At 36.4% G+C, this 18,819-nt stretch overlaps 1 long non-coding RNA gene across 1 annotated transcript; it reads left to right on the forward strand.

Annotated features, from left to right (window-relative positions):
- Nucleotides 1-64: 64 nt before the first annotated feature.
- LOC100940187 (uncharacterized) lies at nt 65-17,662 on the forward strand. Its single transcript, XR_152620.5, has 3 exons — nt 65-291; nt 16,695-16,859; nt 17,344-17,662. It is a non-coding gene; the product is annotated as an uncharacterized LOC100940187 (long non-coding RNA).
- The last annotated feature ends 1,157 nt before the right edge of the window (nt 17,663-18,819 follow it).

Genomic DNA, 18,819 nt, shown 5'->3' on the forward strand with positions numbered 1-18,819 from the left:
CCGCAGGCTTCTGCTAAAACCCGGAGAAGCGGAGCGCGCCGGTGCAAAAGCCCTCGGTGGCTCCAGCTCTGCCACTGGGCATGCTCCAGCGCCCCAGAAGGCAGGGGGCAGTCGGGGACCGGGGTCCCGGAGCCCTATGGGAGGCGGGCAACACCTGTCGGGACCCGAGGGGTTGTCTCAGATTGTGACCTGAGGTTCTGCGCCTTCTGATTTGGGGCAATGGACATCCTTTAGCCTCCAGCCCAGATTCTCCTACCAGCTGCCTGGGTAATGTCAGTGGAATTCCTAAAGGTTGGTTAAAAACAATAATAACTGTAATGGTGATAAGAATCTGATACTCACTTTTTTTTTTTCTTTTTCTGTCTTCCTGGACACATGTAGGAAGGAAAACCTTCAAATCTTAAGTCCTCTCAGCCTTTCCTTTCTTCAACACAACCCTCTCTCACTCAAAGTAGGTTTACCGAGCACCTACCACGTGCCAAACACACTGTGAGGCTGAGAGAGAGGGTTGCAGGGAAGAGACACTAAACAACACGACAAACCTACCAAATTCCCTGGCTGCAGGGAGCTTATGTTGTTTGGGAATTGGGAGCCGGGAGCCTGGATACAAATCAATGAGTCAATGTAGCTCTTAGGAAGTTGAATTCTCGTGGATAGACAAAGTCCACAGTTCATCCAGATGCACTAGTGCACGTGGCTCTCCTTGGGGCGCCTAAAGCCCATGGACCACAAACAGTCTCCAAGTCTCAGGCACAGGTTGTAGGAGATTGCTCACTAGAGAAATGGCAGGAGTGAGTTGAATATTTAGGTGTTCATGTATTCAGCACAAGACAGTTCCAGCAGAGAGGACAGAGAATATGGGGCAGTGGGGTAGCACTGAGTTGGGCTTTATTGGCTAAGGACTGGCTCCCTGCTTTGAGCCACTCAGTCCATTAATTAATCACTTCTTAACTGAAAGACTTTTGTAGAATGGTCGGAGTTGTCCTCCTGCCTTAGTAGTTTCTAAAACATGAATTATAATGTTGTCCTAAATATTAATTGTAACGATGGTTCCAATAAAGTATGTATTTTAAAATAAATATAACAGTAATCACCAGCAGAAAGATAGAATCAGAGGTGAGTGGAGATCTTGTTTTTCAAAAATATGTATTCCAGTGCATATTGTGAATGACCTATTTATTCTGTTTCAGGAGAAATAAGTTTTTGCTAGGAATAACTTTGCAAGTTGCAAAAGTATAAAGCAAATAGTTATTTTTAATGAAACACCAGTATAATAGCTATTGGGCAGCTTATCCAGTAATTGTGACAATATAGATATTCCCTCACATGTAATTTTTTTGGAGGGAGGGCATCTGCATTATTCAGAAAATGTTCCCATTTTTATCTTTTGCTCTTCTGTTGATTATTTGAGTATATTCATCCTTTCAATGTGTTTCCATTTTGGACAATCTGCTTGAGTTGAAGGAATTTACTTTATTACAGAGATATCTGTCACACAGGATAAGTTTATGCTAGAGGGAGTTATCCTTTTATATAAGATTACTTATTTGATTTAGTTCAACTGTTGAACTTGCATCTATGTTCTGAATTCAGTATAAAATCCACTTCATTACAAATAAAGACATACATTATTATATGTTTCATGTATTGTGGGGGTCTGTGTGTGTATGTGTGTGTGAATTTTTTTTATTTATAAAATGTTTCTTTGATTTAATTTAAGTATTTGTCTTTTGGGATGGGTTGTTATTTTGTCAAGCTAAGAACATTTTTAGCTGTTGAGATCTAGGTTAAGGGCACTGATTAAAACTTAATCACATGTAAACGGATTTTCCCAATTTAAACACTGTTTTTATTTTTTTAATGTATTGCACTTGAATTGCAGTGTAAGATGTTCTACTTCATTTTCAACTTAATTTCTTACTGAAGAAAAAATTCTAACGTCCAAACAAGAAATGTTGGAATACCTTTCACCTTAGAAGGGAGTATTTGCGGTTCTGTTTTATATGGTTTCTAATGATGTTATTTTTAAAGAAAAAATACAAAACATCCATTCACAATCAAATGTCTACAAAATTTTAAAAGCACTAAAGTATATATAACTCTAATGCAATATAGATACAGGGGTTCTGTACCTGACTAGATGTCAACAGATTGGTGTTCTTGGTCCATCAGAGCATGGAGGTATAGAACACAGAGAAGTCACTTATCTCTTGCTTCCACTTTTTTTTTTTTTTTTTTTTTTTTTGAGATGGACTCTGGCACCATCTCCCAGGCTGGAGTGCAGTGGTGCGATCAGCTCACTGCAAGCTCCGCCTCCCGGGTTCACACCATTCTCCTACCCCAGCCTCCCGAGTAGCTGGGACTACAGGCACGCACCACCACACCAAGCTAAATTTTTGTATTTTTAGTGGAGATGGGGTTTCACCGTGTTAGCCAGGATGGTCTTGATCTCCTGACCTCGTGATCTGCCCACCTTGGCCTCCCAGAGTTCTGGGATTACAGACGTGAGCCACCATGCCAGGCCACTTCCACCTTTTTACCTGGTAAAATTAAAATGTTTAGACCAGGTGCCCATTAAGATATTCTCATTCTCTAAATTTTTATGATGATATGTTGATGTTATAAATCAAACGCCTATCCTCTGAATGAAAAATTATTTGTATATGTTTAAATTTTAATGGGAGAGTCAATTAAGTACTTAGAAATTTTTTAAACAAAATCAATAGGTAAGTTAATTACCTTGCAAAAGGCCCTTACCATCCATCACATTTTCCAGTGCTCTCTAGTTTTACATACACATATAGTCACAATTTTGTCTTGATAATGTTTAAATTTGAAATTCAAAATGTATTTACAAAGTATCATTTCTGAATACAAAAATCTATTTAAAGAGAGTTTCTTAAAAAAGATTCACAGAGTATTTTGAATAGTTTTTATGTATGATCTTTGATCAGCTAATTCATGGACAAGTATACATTTTATAACATTCATATAACAATAAAGGAAGTTTTTCTACGCTTTTCATGGAAAGAAATCATACTCTCATAACCGAAAAGGAACTGGAGAGACCACCTAGCAAAATTCCTTCTATTTTGGGTTATAAATATCTAAACCTTACAACACATGGCCATTTTATTCAGGAAGATTTCCTAGGATTCAAACTCCATCACTTCCTTCTGAAAATGAATTGCCTCAAATCCCAGTTTTGGGTTCACATGTAGACAGAACTCACAATGCTGCTTTCTCAATATATTCATTTGGGTTTCTGAAGTCATTCAAAAACTTCCTCACATACAACACCGTGAATATCTACAATATCTTTCTTTCTCTTGCTGTTTTACCCTTTAAAAACAGGAAGTCAATGCAGTACATCTCTCTTTACCTAGAAATATTAAGGTAGATAATTGAGGACAGGTTATGAAATTTAGATAATAATTGGATTAATTGAAGATTATCGTTATAGTGTTTTGGTATCTGTGGCAAAATTAGGTTGTTCGATACATACATAGGTCATCTATGCAGTATTTAATCCTCCACCTCAAATAGCAGACACAGGACCAAAGAACCAAAATTTACTCTAAAAACAACCAAGTAAGAAATAAGGTTTAGCTAACAGCTGATATGTCAGAAAGACAAATGTCCCTTGAGATTTTGTGAAGTAGGATATCCTTTAGAGACAAACTCTTCAGTTTCAGATGAATTAGACAAGGCAAATAGTACTCCACAAGCAGCTAGTTGCTAGAAGCCCTCACTGCATTTTCCTTCTCTTTGCTCTCCTTCCTGAGGTAAATCTGCAGTGTCATGTAAAGACCACCTCGATGGGGATTTCCCTAGCATTAGCCAGTCCTCTATTGAGTGTCTATAATGAGCAGAGCATCAAGAAGACAGAGTTCACGAGCTGTGTCTTCAGAGACTTGGCCTGAAATATGCCCAATTAGCTCTTTGCAGATAAAGAAATCGCTTTAGTTCACATCTTCTGCTATCATTTGGTTTCGATTTACGAACGACCTCTACTCACCTCAATCGGCTTTTGAATTCCCCAAAATGCATATCATGTCCCTGGGCAGAAAACCAGTATGCTGAGCAATCCTCATAAACAAGCTACATTTTAGAAGCTCTAACCAGTAAACTATAACAGGAATTTACTTTTAAAGAAAAAAAGAAGAAAGAAGTAAAGGCACTATATATATAAATGATACCCATGTATACTATTCATTCTGTTCTGAGTTTCTTTCAGTATCAGTTAAATAAACTTTTTGTCAGTCTCTGTCTTTGACAGGAAGACTTTCCTGTTATAAAAATTCATAGCCCAATTATGATCTCTGGTGGAAGCAGACAGAGTTGCAATATCCTGAGAGTCATTCTTGCTCTCTGGAGACCTGAAGATATTGACAAATTGCCCATGCCTACTGAGGTCCGGTGTTGTCAAACCTCTTTTTTTTTTTTTTTTTTTGCTATATTTAAAACCTCACATCTTCCTTTCACCCCACAGCCCTTCTGTGTCATATATACAGGAATTAAGACAGTAAAACAACGCAGATTATTTTACTGTGTATGCTTTTCTCTATATACATATAGCTGAATTGTAACACCAAAACAACTTGAGAACATGAGAAATTTACCTGCTGTTGTCATGTTTACCCACTAGATGCCCAACAAGGGATGTGTGTTTATTTATTCTGCTCTTTTTTTAAGAGTTGTCATTTAATGAATTGGTTATGTTGGCACAGTAAAAAAGAAAAAAAAAAAACCTTCCATCATCTCTTTGAGCTGATATTAATGGTATTTTTTTCCTGATTTTCACAACTCTTTAGAAATAAAGTTTTCTGAATCAGATTTCTCTACAAATGACAGAGGGTTGCTATGTATGGAGGAGTATTTAGAAACATTGGCATCGCATTTGTCCTTTTGAGATAATGTCTGCCTGTGATGAATAAATTTCTTTGAATCTGGTATTTCTCGTTTCCATAACCAAGACAAGATTCCCAAATGATTCAAAATAGTCTTCCTTTATTCCTTGAAAAGTGCAATATTACTGAGCCTTCTCTTAGATTCAGACTTCATAGTGGTTACCCAATTTCTTTCCTTATAAAATTCCCAGAATAGCACAAAACACATTTCCCATTCTGGAAAATCTTTTACAAATTGAAAGAGAAAATTCTACTATAAGATCCTGACTAATTTTTAGAAGGAAAGATTTTCATCTTTTTTAACACTTCCACAATGTTCAATTTGTTTTTAAGGATTTAGTACTAGATTCAAATTCTCCCATGAATTTTCCTCTAGAAAACAAGAGATAGTCGAAGATTCAGGTGCAATAGCCCTAGAGCATCCGCTGACATTAAAGAGTCCCTGGCATTTTCTCTACCAATTGACTTTCTACCACTGGGGATTTTTCTTCCACTATTGCCAAAGGAAACTTGAGGCCAAGTCCTTGGGTTCCTTTCACCACGCGGAGTCATGTGATTATACAAATAATAGTTTCAGGATATCAGGGGAGGCAAAGTACATTGAAATAAGACACATTAAAACACACCTTTCAATACTGAACATTGTTTAATTCTGTTTCATCTATTAGACACGATGAGTTGCTTGCTAGTGTATATCCCTTGTTATATTCATCTGTCTGTCAATCTGTCACATATCTATATCTTTTTGGGAGAATAAGGAAATGTTTAAGTCACTCAGTTTCTATCCTGCATATCTAAATATTTACTAAAGTCACAGATCTTTATCCAAATCCAAGAAGAAAGAGAAAGAAGCGGAAGAGACAAGGTAGAGTAGGAGGAGAAAAAGAGAGGGAAGGGAAACGCCAAGAGAATACATTCTGAAGTTGTTAGGGATGTTAGGGTGTAGTAAGTCTCATTGGTTTATTGACATCTTCATAAAAATAATGAACCGAAATACCATAAATCCCACTGGTTATGCCTAAATATTGCTCCTGCCGTTGGTTTTCTATATACTTGTATAATTTTAGAATGCAGTCAAAAGTGTAACTTCCTCATTCCTCTGTCAGTAAGTTATACTTGATATTACTAGTTAACTTCAAGCTTACCTTGCCTTGTAATATTTTATCATTTGTTACACTTAACAATTAGACCATAAGCATCAGAGGAGGAGGAGGAGAGAATCTATTACGGATATGATAGTTCTTACAAATGAATGACTAGAAAATCACCCTTCAGTTAGCAACTTGATTTACTGAGCAACACTTATAAGAGTGTTTAATCTTAGTTAATAGGACATCAAAAGCCTCACAGGACAAATGGGCAGTCCTCTTCCCTTCAGGGGTTCCCTGACCTTTCACATGGAGAAGCCATCCACTCACATTTTCATCTTCCCTAATATAACTGATCTATTAGGACTCAACACCTTTCACAACCTTCCCATTGCAAGTTCACAGGGACTTTCTTCTTTCACTCTTTGTAGTGTCTATCTCACTGCACAATTGAATGCCTTTATTTTCTAATATTAGGTTGGTGCGAATATAACTGTGGTTTTTGCAATTAAATATAATAGCCCCAGCACTTTGGGAGGTCAAGGCAAGTGGATCATTTAAGGTCAGGAGTTTGAGACCGAGCTGGTCAAATGGCGAAACCCCGTCTCCACTAAGAATACAAAAAAAAAATAAAAAATAAAATTAGCTTGGTGTGGTGGTACGTGACTGTAATCCCAGTTGCTAGGGAGGCTGAGGCCGGAGAATCACTTGAACCCGGGAGGCGGAGGTTGCAGTGAGCCAAGATGGCACCACTGCACTCCAGCCTGGGTGACAGAGTGAGATTCTGTCTCAAAAAAAAAAAAAAAAAATAGTAATGGCAAAACCGCAATTTTTTTACACCAACCTAATAGCTTGTTCAGCATCCTAATTGTCATATGTGGCATCTTATCTTTTCTACTAATATCAATGCTTAGTGGAGAGGAATTCTGTTGGGTACTGGAGTTAACTGTGTGTGTGTGCAGGGGGTGGTGGGTAGGGGTCTACATCAGTCTCCTTGCCTAAGTAGGGGGAGCCTCAGAGGAAATGTTCTTTGAAAAAAAAATCTTTATTCACCCTCTCAATATTAAGCTCTATTAGCACCTCCTATAAGCTTGTATTTTTTATTTTACTGAACAGGATCATCCAGGGAAAATATATTTTCTCTTTCTGTTGTCCCAGAATATTTTACTTTTCTCTACTTGACATGTAGGAATTACATAATCTTGATATTCCTCTGATCTACTGATGCTGGATATGAGTAAGAACCCATCAGATATTGCTTAGTTCTAAAACATTAAGTAAGAGCCAGATAAGCATGGAATTTTCTACTGCTTAGGAGCAGGTACTACGTGTTATGAAGTACCAAGCTTCCAGTGTGGAAAGCTCACAGGAGAATTTGGAAAGAAATATGTTTGCACTATCACTCCTAATTTATTTCTTACCTAATATATAAAAACTACACTAAATTTGGAGGAGGAAGAGCTATAATGGGCAAAATGCTGAGGAAATATTGAAGTTGAATAAAATATTTGTTGTTGTAAATACAGCTTAAATTCCTCTAGACTGTATATATACTGCCAAAAGGACCATAAAGTCAATGGAAATTTCTGAGATTATGCTCAATCTCAGAAGATAGTTATTTTTGCTTTACATCCTCTGCACACATATTAAATAAGTTTGTTTATCTGCTTTGCTAGTTTCTGACAACGTATTTGGAAAGAGGGTAAGAGGAATTGCTGATAGATGGGGTACACAAATATGGCAAGAAAATAAGATACAGAATATTATAGAAAGCAAAGAAAGAAAACATTGGCCCCTCCACTTAAAACAATAACAACTTAGTACCACTTAGTATAGGGGAAGGAGAGGAGAGACAAGTATTTTTATGCAGCTTCGGAAGATCTTAGAAATAAGTATTTTAGGGAAAAATATAAGTATTTTAGGGAAAAATAAAGTTTATGTTCAAAATGAGGACTTCAAAAAAAGTAAAATCAGGCTTGGCATACTTTTTTCGAAAGGGTTATTTTGGGAAGATAGGCTGCTGTGATGACAGCATGGGTTTAGGCTAGATAGAGAATTAGATATCAGAACCAAATGTACAACATTTACAACACTTCTAAATAACTAGATACCTATACAAATCCGTAAACACCAAAAGCCACACAGTGTGGGTGCCCTTGTATCTATGTGAGCGAATTCAGAAGAAAGCAGTAGGGCAAATTACAGATGAGATAATTCCAAAATATTTAAGAAAGGAACCCCCAAATAGTCAATGGGTATTCACTAGAAACTACAGTGGACCAACATAATAACACCGAGTGGAACTAGGAGAGGTTTTGTGCATTCCAACAGTGAGTAAAAGGGGCCCTGTGGGGAGCCCATTTCCCCACAGGAAATTGGTCCCTCATATTTCTGCATTTCTTATCAGAAGAAAATGCCGTTTCATAATATCTTTTAAAGAATATTTGTTCAGCAATTAACCTGGAAAGAAGGACTAGGATCTTCCTCTGGAGCAAAGGACAAGCATTATTACTCTTCAGTATAAAAAAGATAATGTCTTCCTCTGGAACAAAAAACAAGCACGCTTACTCCCCATTATAAAAGATTTGGGTTCCTTAAGCTCAGGGTTCCTCTTCTATAAACTGCAACCGACTGTGTGGGTAGGCATCCATCTGGCTCAACCACCCCTCCCATGGTACTTGACGAGAAGAAGAACTCACACAAACACACTCATGTTCATCCTACTCATTATACTATGAGTAATAAAAGTCTTTGTCTCTGACCCTCAGAGTCTCATGTCTTTTGCCAACATCCGTAAAACTGGCGGGTTAACTCACTGGCTTGTAAGCAATATAAAATCTCAGCTGTTTCATTGTTCTTAGCAGGCCTATGTCAGGGTCTTAGGTGGCTGGTGCAGTCTCGATCCTGTGAACTCTTGAAACCAACCTTCCAGGCATCTTTCCAAAACAGGACCCCATACTGAGGATAAACTACTAAAAGTGGAGTCAAAATTGAACTGAATAGACATAATAAAATTGAAGGAAAGAGAAAATCCAGACAAGCCTGTTTCCACGTAAACAGATAAAAGAAATCTATGAAAACAAGCCAATATATATATTTTTTACTGTTACGTAACAAGAGAAGAAGGATCTCCTTTAGGTTGAAAAGTCAGTCTTAATTTTTACCTATCTAAAAGTTCAAAAAAACTAAATTTATACAAAAATGAGCAACAGAAAACTATCAAGGTCAAATGCCATGTATGTAAAGTTTAGCCCCCAAAACAAAGTTGCTACAAGAAAACATAGAATGAAATTCCTATGGACCAGAGACTGGCAAATTGTAGCCCAGAGGCCAACTCCAGTCTACTTTCTGTTTTTAGAAATAAAGTTTTATTGGTACATAGCCACTCTCATTCATTTACATATTGCTTATGACTATCTTCATGGTACAATGGCAATGTTAAGTATTTGTGACAGGCCATATGGCCTACATAGTGTAAAATATTTACTGTCTTGAACCTTATAGGAAATTTGCCAACTTCTGCTATTGACAAAATAAGCCTGCCAAAAAATGTCATGCTCAAAATATTTTCAGAAGTGTAACATATTATTTTAAAATAAGCTAAAGGACATCAAGAAAATCATGCAACACATGAAAAAACATTAATCAGAACTAGAAAAAGAGATCAAACTCAAGAAAAAAATTAGAAATAAAAGAAACGGCATAGTAGGAATAAGACTAATCTAGAAGGAAAATAAGAGGATATAAGTACAAAAATAACACTTTAAAGGAAATCAAGTTGAGAAGGAGAAAAATATTTAACACTAAAAAGAAATTAAAAAATAAAGAGGTTTCAAGAAAATGTGACATGTATTATAGATGGCAAAAAATCCGTGAATGTTATGGGAGTTTCTGAGTGACAGAACAAAGTAAGGATTAAAAAAAAAAAAAAAAAAAAAAATACTCAATACTGACTGGGCGCGGTGGCTCACGCCTGTAATCCCAGCACTTTGGGAAGCCGAGGCAGGTGGATCACGAGGTCAGAAGTTTGAGACCAGCCTGGCCAACATAGTGAAACCCCATCTCTACTAAAAATACAAAAAATTAGCCGGGTGTGGTGGTAGGTGCCTGTAATCCCAGGTACTCGGGAGGCTGAGGCAGGAGAGTCACTGGAACCCGGGCAGCAGAGGTTGCAGTGAGCCGAGATCACACCATTGCACTCCCGGGTGACAGTGCAAGACTCTATCTCAAAAAAAAAAAAAAAAGTATTAGAAAGTAATCCTGAAATTTAAAAAATCAATTTAAACTTACTGAAAAATCTCATAGTGTAACTGATAATATTAATATAGTACAATCAACACCAAGTAAAATTAAGAAAGAGGAAAAGGAGAATTACTCGGGCATCTAGGGCAAAAGAATACTTGACTTAAAAAGGAACTAAGATTATTATTATTAAACTTTCCAACAGTAACACTTTATCTTAGAGAGAAAAAAATGAAGTAACATATTTAAGATACTCAAGAAAAGAAAATATGGACCAGAAGTTTTATATTCAGTAAAACTGAATTTCAATTATAACGGTCATAGAAAGACTGTTAGCAACATGCAATCACTCAAGGAATATTGTCCTCAGGGGAGTTTTTTGAGGAATCTTCTAGAAATCAGTTTTAGAAAACAAAATTAACAGGAACATCGCAATTAAATAAAAAAATCATGTATGTAATTTTAAATTTTTTAGTAGCCACTTGAAGAAAATAAAAAGAAACAGAAGAATTTAAAACAATGGTATATTTTATTTACCCCAATATACTAAACGTTTTATCATTTTGATATCTAATATATATGAAAATTGTCTGAGACTTTACATTGTATAGTAAATTTCCAATATCCAGTATGTATTTTATGCTTACAAACATACCAATTTAGACCAGATATGTTTCAATTGTCCAATACCTCATGTCACTAAGAGCCACTGCGAACATTCCAGAACTGGAGAGACATAAGCCTAAGAATTATGGTGGATTACACATTTAGTTATAGTAGAATAAGACAAATTGAGTGATAAGTAGGAAAGAGTACATAACAGCTATATTATCTACCAATGTAGATTTAGTACAACTAAATGGAGAGAATGAGATAGCATATGCAAGAAAACATATTTTCAATATTTATAATGGGTGGTGGTAATATTTGTATAGTTACTTTTTTTTCTGTTGTGTGTATAATATTGGAAAAGTAAATGAGTAATTATGAGATGTTCTAACTCTCTAATCTCCAAGGCTTTAAGAACTATAATTTTCACTACAGATAGATAAGAGGCAAATAGAAGAAGTTCCTTTAGAAAATAGCCCTGAAATTGAATTGGAAATTTTCATTTGGAGATATCATTATTATCTCATTCCTAATGCACAACAGCATTAGCAGTGAGGCTATGCTTCCCACAGCTTGTGCTAGGCAAATGACTGAGTGCAGGCGGCAGAGATACTGAAGCAGTCCCCTTCATAGGGCTTGTGGGAATCCTCCACTGGACAGCTTTGGTTTGAGAACCCTCCTGAATATTTCTTAGACCTGAACTACAGTTTCAGACTCTTTCTATCTATTCTCCTTTCTTCCCATTGACCTTCACAGCAGTAAAGCCTACATCACAGTCAAAGGGTTATTCCTGCTTTTTCCATTCACTCTTTTATTCCCTCACAGACATTTTCTCCAAGAACTCTCTTGCACATCCACTTGCACCTGCTTCTCAGAGGACCTAGATTAACTCGGTCTAAAAATAATGACTGACCTAGTATAAATTAATTGTCAAATAAAATGCAGGGTACTCAATTAAATTTGAGTTTCAGATACACAATGAATAATTTTTTTAGTATAAGTGTGTCCCAAATAGGTGACTACGTGGCTTGTATTTTTATGTGCTAACTTTGGCAAACCTAGTAGCAATGACTATCACTTGCAACCAGGTTTTTGTGTTAAAAAAACAAACAAACAAACAAAAAACAGAATTTCTTAGAAAAGTGCTGAATACAGATATAAGAAAAGAAGCATACCAGATAAATCTGAAACATTTTGTTATGGACTAACATGGGAAGTATCAAAGACTACTAGTTTAAGAGGAATCAAAAGTTAACCTTGAAAAGGCTCCACCTGGATGAAGAAGGAAAAAATAGCACTTCAATAAGGATAAAAATTACAGTGCATTGGGATCCATCAGATAAATTTAAATCCTAGTTGATCTTCTGAGGGTGATAGGGAACCAATTTATTATCACAAAACCTATCATAAAAACTTCAGTTCTGTCCTTTTTTGGAGTTATGCCACTGGGTAACCAAATTGTAGGTGAAAGGAAGAATTACCTTACATATGAAATTATTTGAGCTAATGTGTAAAATAATGGGTAGAATTAGAGTATTACCAGTTTATAATCACCAAGAAAATAACCAACCTGCTGTTGAGCATCAATTTGCCTCCTGATGAAAGACTCAGTGCTACCTATAATGTTGCAAACAATATAAAAGCTGAGTTTGATCAAGGGTCCTGCTGCCACTTGCTGGAAATGCAGAGAAGAGAAGAACATGTAGATTGGCACCATGAGTATATCAATATACTCATCAAATCGACCCTGGGGCAAAATCCACAAGTGGCCCATATTTGTCAACAGATTCATTTTAAGGGAAAGGAGTTTGTGGGAACAAGGGAGATGACACGTTGATGATATTGAAGCTAAAAGACATATCAATTTGAAAATTGATGACTACATTATAATGCCTTAGGATGTTCACTTAAATGGTAAACAATAAAAATGCAAAAAAAGATTAATATAAAAGTCAAGAGGGTGGTTATTTTTGGAGACAGAGAGGACAGAGAATGTATGGAGATTTCTGGATGGCTAGCAAGTTTTCATTCTTTGACATGCGTGGCGGTTAAGATGTATTTGCCATATAATAATTTTGTGTGGTTTGCTGTATCTGTGTTTCATTTTAAAATAAAAGTCTAAACAGTGCCTAATAGAGTTCTTGTCTCTTAGTAAACACTCAATAAGAGGTAGCTATTAAAAAATATAAAATAAACGACAGAGACTACACTTAGAGCAATTCCTTCTCAACCGTTATTTTTTAAAGTAATGATAAACCTCTAGCTCTCCAGGGTCATGCTCTCTCTCCAGTGTATGTACAGCTATAAAATTGCTCCTGCCTCTCCAAAATGTGTTTATGGCATTGAAAGCAGAATGCAAACACTGTTTATTCTTTTAGACCTCCTCAGAGTTAGCAAACACCAAGACAAACTCAAGAAGTTGTAAAGAGAATGGGGGTTTATGTCACTGAGATCCTCATCGCAAGGTCATTAACTCATTTCCATGCTGGTAAATATGTATCAGCTTAGCCTGCATTCTGCCTTATGGAGAAAATTGTAGATCGTGGTCTATTTGTTGAATTCCAAATTTACCTGAAAAAAGCAATGGGTCCTGGTCCGAGCCCACTCTTTCTTATTGATTGCAAAACTAAACAGTCTATGTGATATAGAGAACAATTAATGCTCTTCTTAGCAGGATTTGTGGCTTCAGGTGACAATGCCTCTTGCCTTTGTGAACTCAGTGACAGTCTTGTTTAAAAGACTGTAGTGCTCAGTCTGCAATTTTGTAGCTGCAAATGGGGTTCTAGCTTGCTATTTGAGTTGAGCTTCAATTAGTATGGAAAGGATGCCTTCTCTTCATGTGTCTAAGATTCCTTTCTTATACAGCACCTACTTTGGCACCATCTCTCCTCAAATTGCCAAGTCTTGACACAGTGGGCTGTGTCTGAGGGTCCCAATGGGGTTTCCCTATCTACCAAAAAGTGCTAAAGTCTCTAAATTTGTACATCCCTGAGGAAACCCACTCCAAATACACATTCTTTTCACCTAAAAACATTTTCAAGTTTATTTAGATTCCTCAAAGAAGCCATGCATCCCTGCCCACTCCCATGAAAAGTGATTTCTTCAGTTTTTCATTCTCAGAGTATTCAATTTCTATACTATGGATTTGTCACATATCATTTATATTCTTATATTTTTGGGTCTCACACTACCATTCTGCCATGCTTTCCACCCTACCACTCTGTTACTCAATTTCCTTTTTTTTTTTTTTGAGAATAATAATAGTGAAAATAATAATAGCTCACATTTATTGAATGTTTAATGTGAATCAGGCACTGTCTAATTCCTTTAATTCAATAATTCTAGAGCGTAGAGGCTTTCCTTATCTCCATTTAGAATCTTGTACACCAAGACCTAAAAGGTGTTACTAAAGCTTGCCCAAAGTTCCACAATGATTTAGAAGCATAGCAGAGATTTGAACACAGGCAATTCTATTGTTAATATCCTTAATAATGTCTTGTCTTGGATCAAAAGCCACAACAAATACGTGTCTGTTTATTTTAATTAATAAGTTTTCATAGAGTGCCTGCAATAATGACTTTTTCCTTGGCCTGAAATTATTGTGAAATATACTATATATGTAGTATATTATGGTATACTATGGTATAGCATATATACAATACTATATATATACACACACACACTATATATGCATATATATAGTATATAGTTGTATAGTAAAATATGCAAATATATTCAGTTTTTCCATCCAATAAAAAGACATTAAATAGACTTTTATAGTTAGATAAATCTGTCATAATGCTAGAAGTATTTGGTATGGTCTTTGTTCAATTTACCTAGCACAAAGTATATCTTAGTCCCTATGCACTGTTATAACAAAAATGTCATAAACTAGGTGGCTTATAAACAACAGAAAATGATTTCTCACAGTTCTACAGGCTGTGAAGTCTAAGATCAAGGCTCTGGCACATTTGGAGTCTGGCGAGGGTCCACTTTCTAGTTTATAGGTGGCACCTGCTGTGTCCTCATATGTGGGAAGGAGCAAGCTACCTGTCTAAAGTGTTTTTATAAGAACAGTAATTCCACTCATGAGGGCTTCACCTTTATGACCTAATCACCTCTCAAAGACCCCACCTCCTAATATCATCAACTTGGTGATTATGATTTCAATTGAATCAATTGAATCAATATGAATTTTGTGAGGATACATTCAGACTATACCAGAATGATACACAGTAGATGTTTGAAAGACTCGAGGTTTTTTGTTTTTTTTTTTTTTTTTTCCCTGTTGTCAAATTTATCTCTAAGGTAGAGTGTATGAGGAAAAGATTTTATAGCATCCTTAATTAGGGAACATAGAAAACTATGTATTCACCTACATTTAAGATATAATCTCAATGTTTTTAGTATAATTTATTTTATATAAATAACAGGGATTTTGTAAATATACTTCAAAGAGAAATACATGATACAAGATAGAAATAAAGTATCAAAACTGCTACTTGGACTTCGGGTAATCCTAGAATGGTAGTATAATGGCTGTTAATCTTGAGTGTGTTTCAGTTTCTCCCACTCCAGATCCACACCCAGCATGAAGATTCTGATGCAATATTGTACAATTCAGAATTTTGAATTTTTATCAACATCCTACCTGGTTTGAAGTAGGAAATTCAGGATCACACTTTGAGGAAAAATGTATGTAGTGGTTAAAAGATGAGATTTGGAGTCAGAAAGACCCCAGGGTCATAGATTCAACATTTACTAGCAGTGCACTTAACTCTTCTCAACTTCAGGATTTTTTTTCCTGCAAATGCGTAATAATGGTGTATCTGACTCGTAGGGTTATGAGAAAATATGTGAAAAGTACTCTGCATAGTGCCTAGTACATAGAAAGTTTTAACTAGGTGTTTACAAGTAATGGCAGCAGTGGTAGTATACCATGTTGTAAAATTGTGGGTATTCTCAATAGTATATGTCATTAGGGAATTGAGAATTAAAACAACAATGAGATACAACTACATATCTGGTAGAATGCTAAAATTGAAAATAATGATAACACTAAATTCTGACACGAATGTGGAGAAACTGAAACTCTCATTCATTGCTGGTGGGAACACAAAATGGTACAGCCACTGTACCATTTGGTTTGACAGTTCTTACAAAACTAAATATACTCTTACTGTATGATCCAGCAATTGCACTTCTTGGTGTTTATCCAAATAAATTAAAAACTTATGTCCACATAAAAACCTGCACAGAGATGCTTACAGCACTGTATTTATAATTGCTAAAACCTGGAAGCAACCAAGATGCCCTTCAGTAGATGAATGGATGAATAAACTGTGGTATATCCATACAATGAAATATTATTCAGTGCTAAAAGAAAATGAGCTATGAAGCTATTAAAATGCATTGATAAATCTTAAGTGCATACTACTAAGTAAAAGAAGTCAGTCTGAAAAGGCTACATACTTCATAATTCCAAATATGTGACATTCTGGAAAAGACAAAACTATGGAGACAGTAAAAGGATGAGTGATTGTCATGAATTTGAAAGGAGGGAGGAAGTGATGAATAGGCAGAGCATGGGAAACTTTTAGGAACAGGAAACTATTCTGCCTGATACTGTAATTGTGGCTATGTCATTACACATTAATCCAAAGCCTTATTTTATCTCTTTCTTCCATTCATCTTCTTGCCTTTCTTTTAATTCTTCTTTATTTTTTTCTGATACACATATCACAAAAGAATCAAAGCCAAGCAAGGGTATGTATATAATAATTACAAACTTTTTGATTGCAAGGCAAAGGGTTAACAGTGCAAATTTTTCTTCCTGTTTCCTCAGGGATGCCTTTAAAATGTGTGAATAAGCTTCAATCAGACTGCCCTTCCCAAAGAAAATATAAATGCTGGAAAAACTACAAAACAGCCACCTAAAGGCACTGGCGAGTGACAAAAGCAAGCAAATTCTGGAAAAGAGTCAACACTTGGAAGAAGGGAGCTGCACTGGGTGAGTTCTTTATTTTTATTTATTTTATTTTTTTATTATTATACTTTAAGTTTTAGGGTACATGTGCACAATGTGCAGGTTAGTTACATATGTATACATGTGCCATGCTGGTGTGCTGCATCCATTACCTCATCATTTAGCATTAGGTATATCTCCTAATGCTATCCCTCCCCCCTCCCCCCACCCCATAACAGTTCCCAGAAAGTGATGTTCCCCTTCCTGTGTCCATGTGTTCTCATTGTTCAATTCCCACCTATGAGCGAAGAGGAAAGGTTTCAGCCTGCACCTTGCAGAGCAGTTAAAACATCATTTAAAACCCTGCCTAATTTTCTGATTGACCCATGAACTACAAACATGGGTCAGATTCCAAGCAGATGTTTCTTATATTTAAATACATCAAAGTTACAATTTCCTGAATAACTGTGTACTCTTAACTATTCGACGTAAAAAGAGTTAAGTGACTTCTTGTTCTGAATCCTAACAGGTACATGGGGAAGGAACAGTGTCTCTGCATGAGAATGGCCAAAGAACAAGATACATTTCCCAGTGGAGAACAATCCTAGAGAGAGGGAAGCATGGGGCAGAATAAGGTATGCTGGCCCCAGGGTAATAACATTTATTTCTGTTGCATTGGTGTTTCCAAAAAAATGCTTCGGTTCCAAGTTTCAGGAATTGGTTGGGGGAGCATGGGGATCATACAGTGATTCAGGAGCTTCCTTGCAAGTAACTGAGTGAGCCAATCAAATAATTTATGTTTAAATCTTTCACTGTGTTAAATGTCGAAAAATAAAACAAGTGAATTCTATCCTATGGTGTACACAGCCCTTATGATTATCCGATATAAGTCTCAGCCTGAAATAACTCTGCATTTTCTCAGCCACTTTGCTTAACACGGTGTGAAGTGGATCTAGGACAAGGATACAAAAAAAAACAACAACAAATACTATTCTTCTGAGATGACATAAAGATCTGGCAGAAGGAATCTCGAGATTGGCAGAGGCTGCATCTGAGATTGCTCTGTCTTCTACTGGTACCAGGATATGAACAGAATGAAATGTCCTGGGGATCATTGGGTATCCAGGGAGATTTCTCCAATGTGGTACTTAGCTCATTCCATGATGCCACATACCTTTATGCTATCAGATAATACAAATGACCTAAGGTCTAGGAGACTAAACTCTGTTGAGGCATGGCCATCCTCAGAAAGATCATCCCCACTGGACTCTTAAGTGCATTTGGCATATTGAGATCCCAGTGCATTTTATACTTTTGTGCTTATGGCATTAAATGCATATTTTAGAATATAGCCTTATAGAAATTATGCTACATCTTGGATAGTAAGTCATCCACTAATCAGATCCATTTATTCCCTGCCATTTATTTTGCCTCATGTTTTATCTATTCAGGCATTCTACAATATCTTAAAGACATCCTTAGCCTGCATGTTGTCATTGTTGTTTTAATAATCATAATGAACCATTACTTCCAGTGGACTAAATATTTTCTTTAGATTTATAACTAGTACTTTAACTTCCATCCTCTAAAAGGGGCTATTGCTTTTCTGTCCAGCCATGGGCCACCAATGGACTTTACCAGTAGGTATAAATGGTGTACCCTTCTGCCTATTGTTTCTGACCTTTATCGAGGGCCACTTCAGCCAGTCTCACAGCACCATGCTCATCCACTGCTATCATGATATGACCTACTGTCCCTCCTAGAACCAGGCAATATCCCAAGGCATGTTAATCTAGCTGGGAGAAGAATGAGGCTTAGTATCTGCAGAATGAAAAGGTCATTGAAAGGGAGCCCAATGCTGGATTTTTTCTAGAAACAAGAGTTTACCAAAGAAATTTCAGTCAAGAGCCTTGCCCCTTAATAAAAGTTGAAGTTCAACTCCAATACAAGATCTAGCCCCCAAACTAAGACAACTAGACAAATCTAGGACATCCCCACCACCACC

Source organism: Pongo abelii, chromosome 11 (assembly GCF_028885655.2).
Source record: "Pongo abelii isolate AG06213 chromosome 11, NHGRI_mPonAbe1-v2.0_pri, whole genome shotgun sequence".
NCBI lineage: Eukaryota > Metazoa > Chordata > Mammalia > Primates > Hominidae > Pongo > Pongo abelii.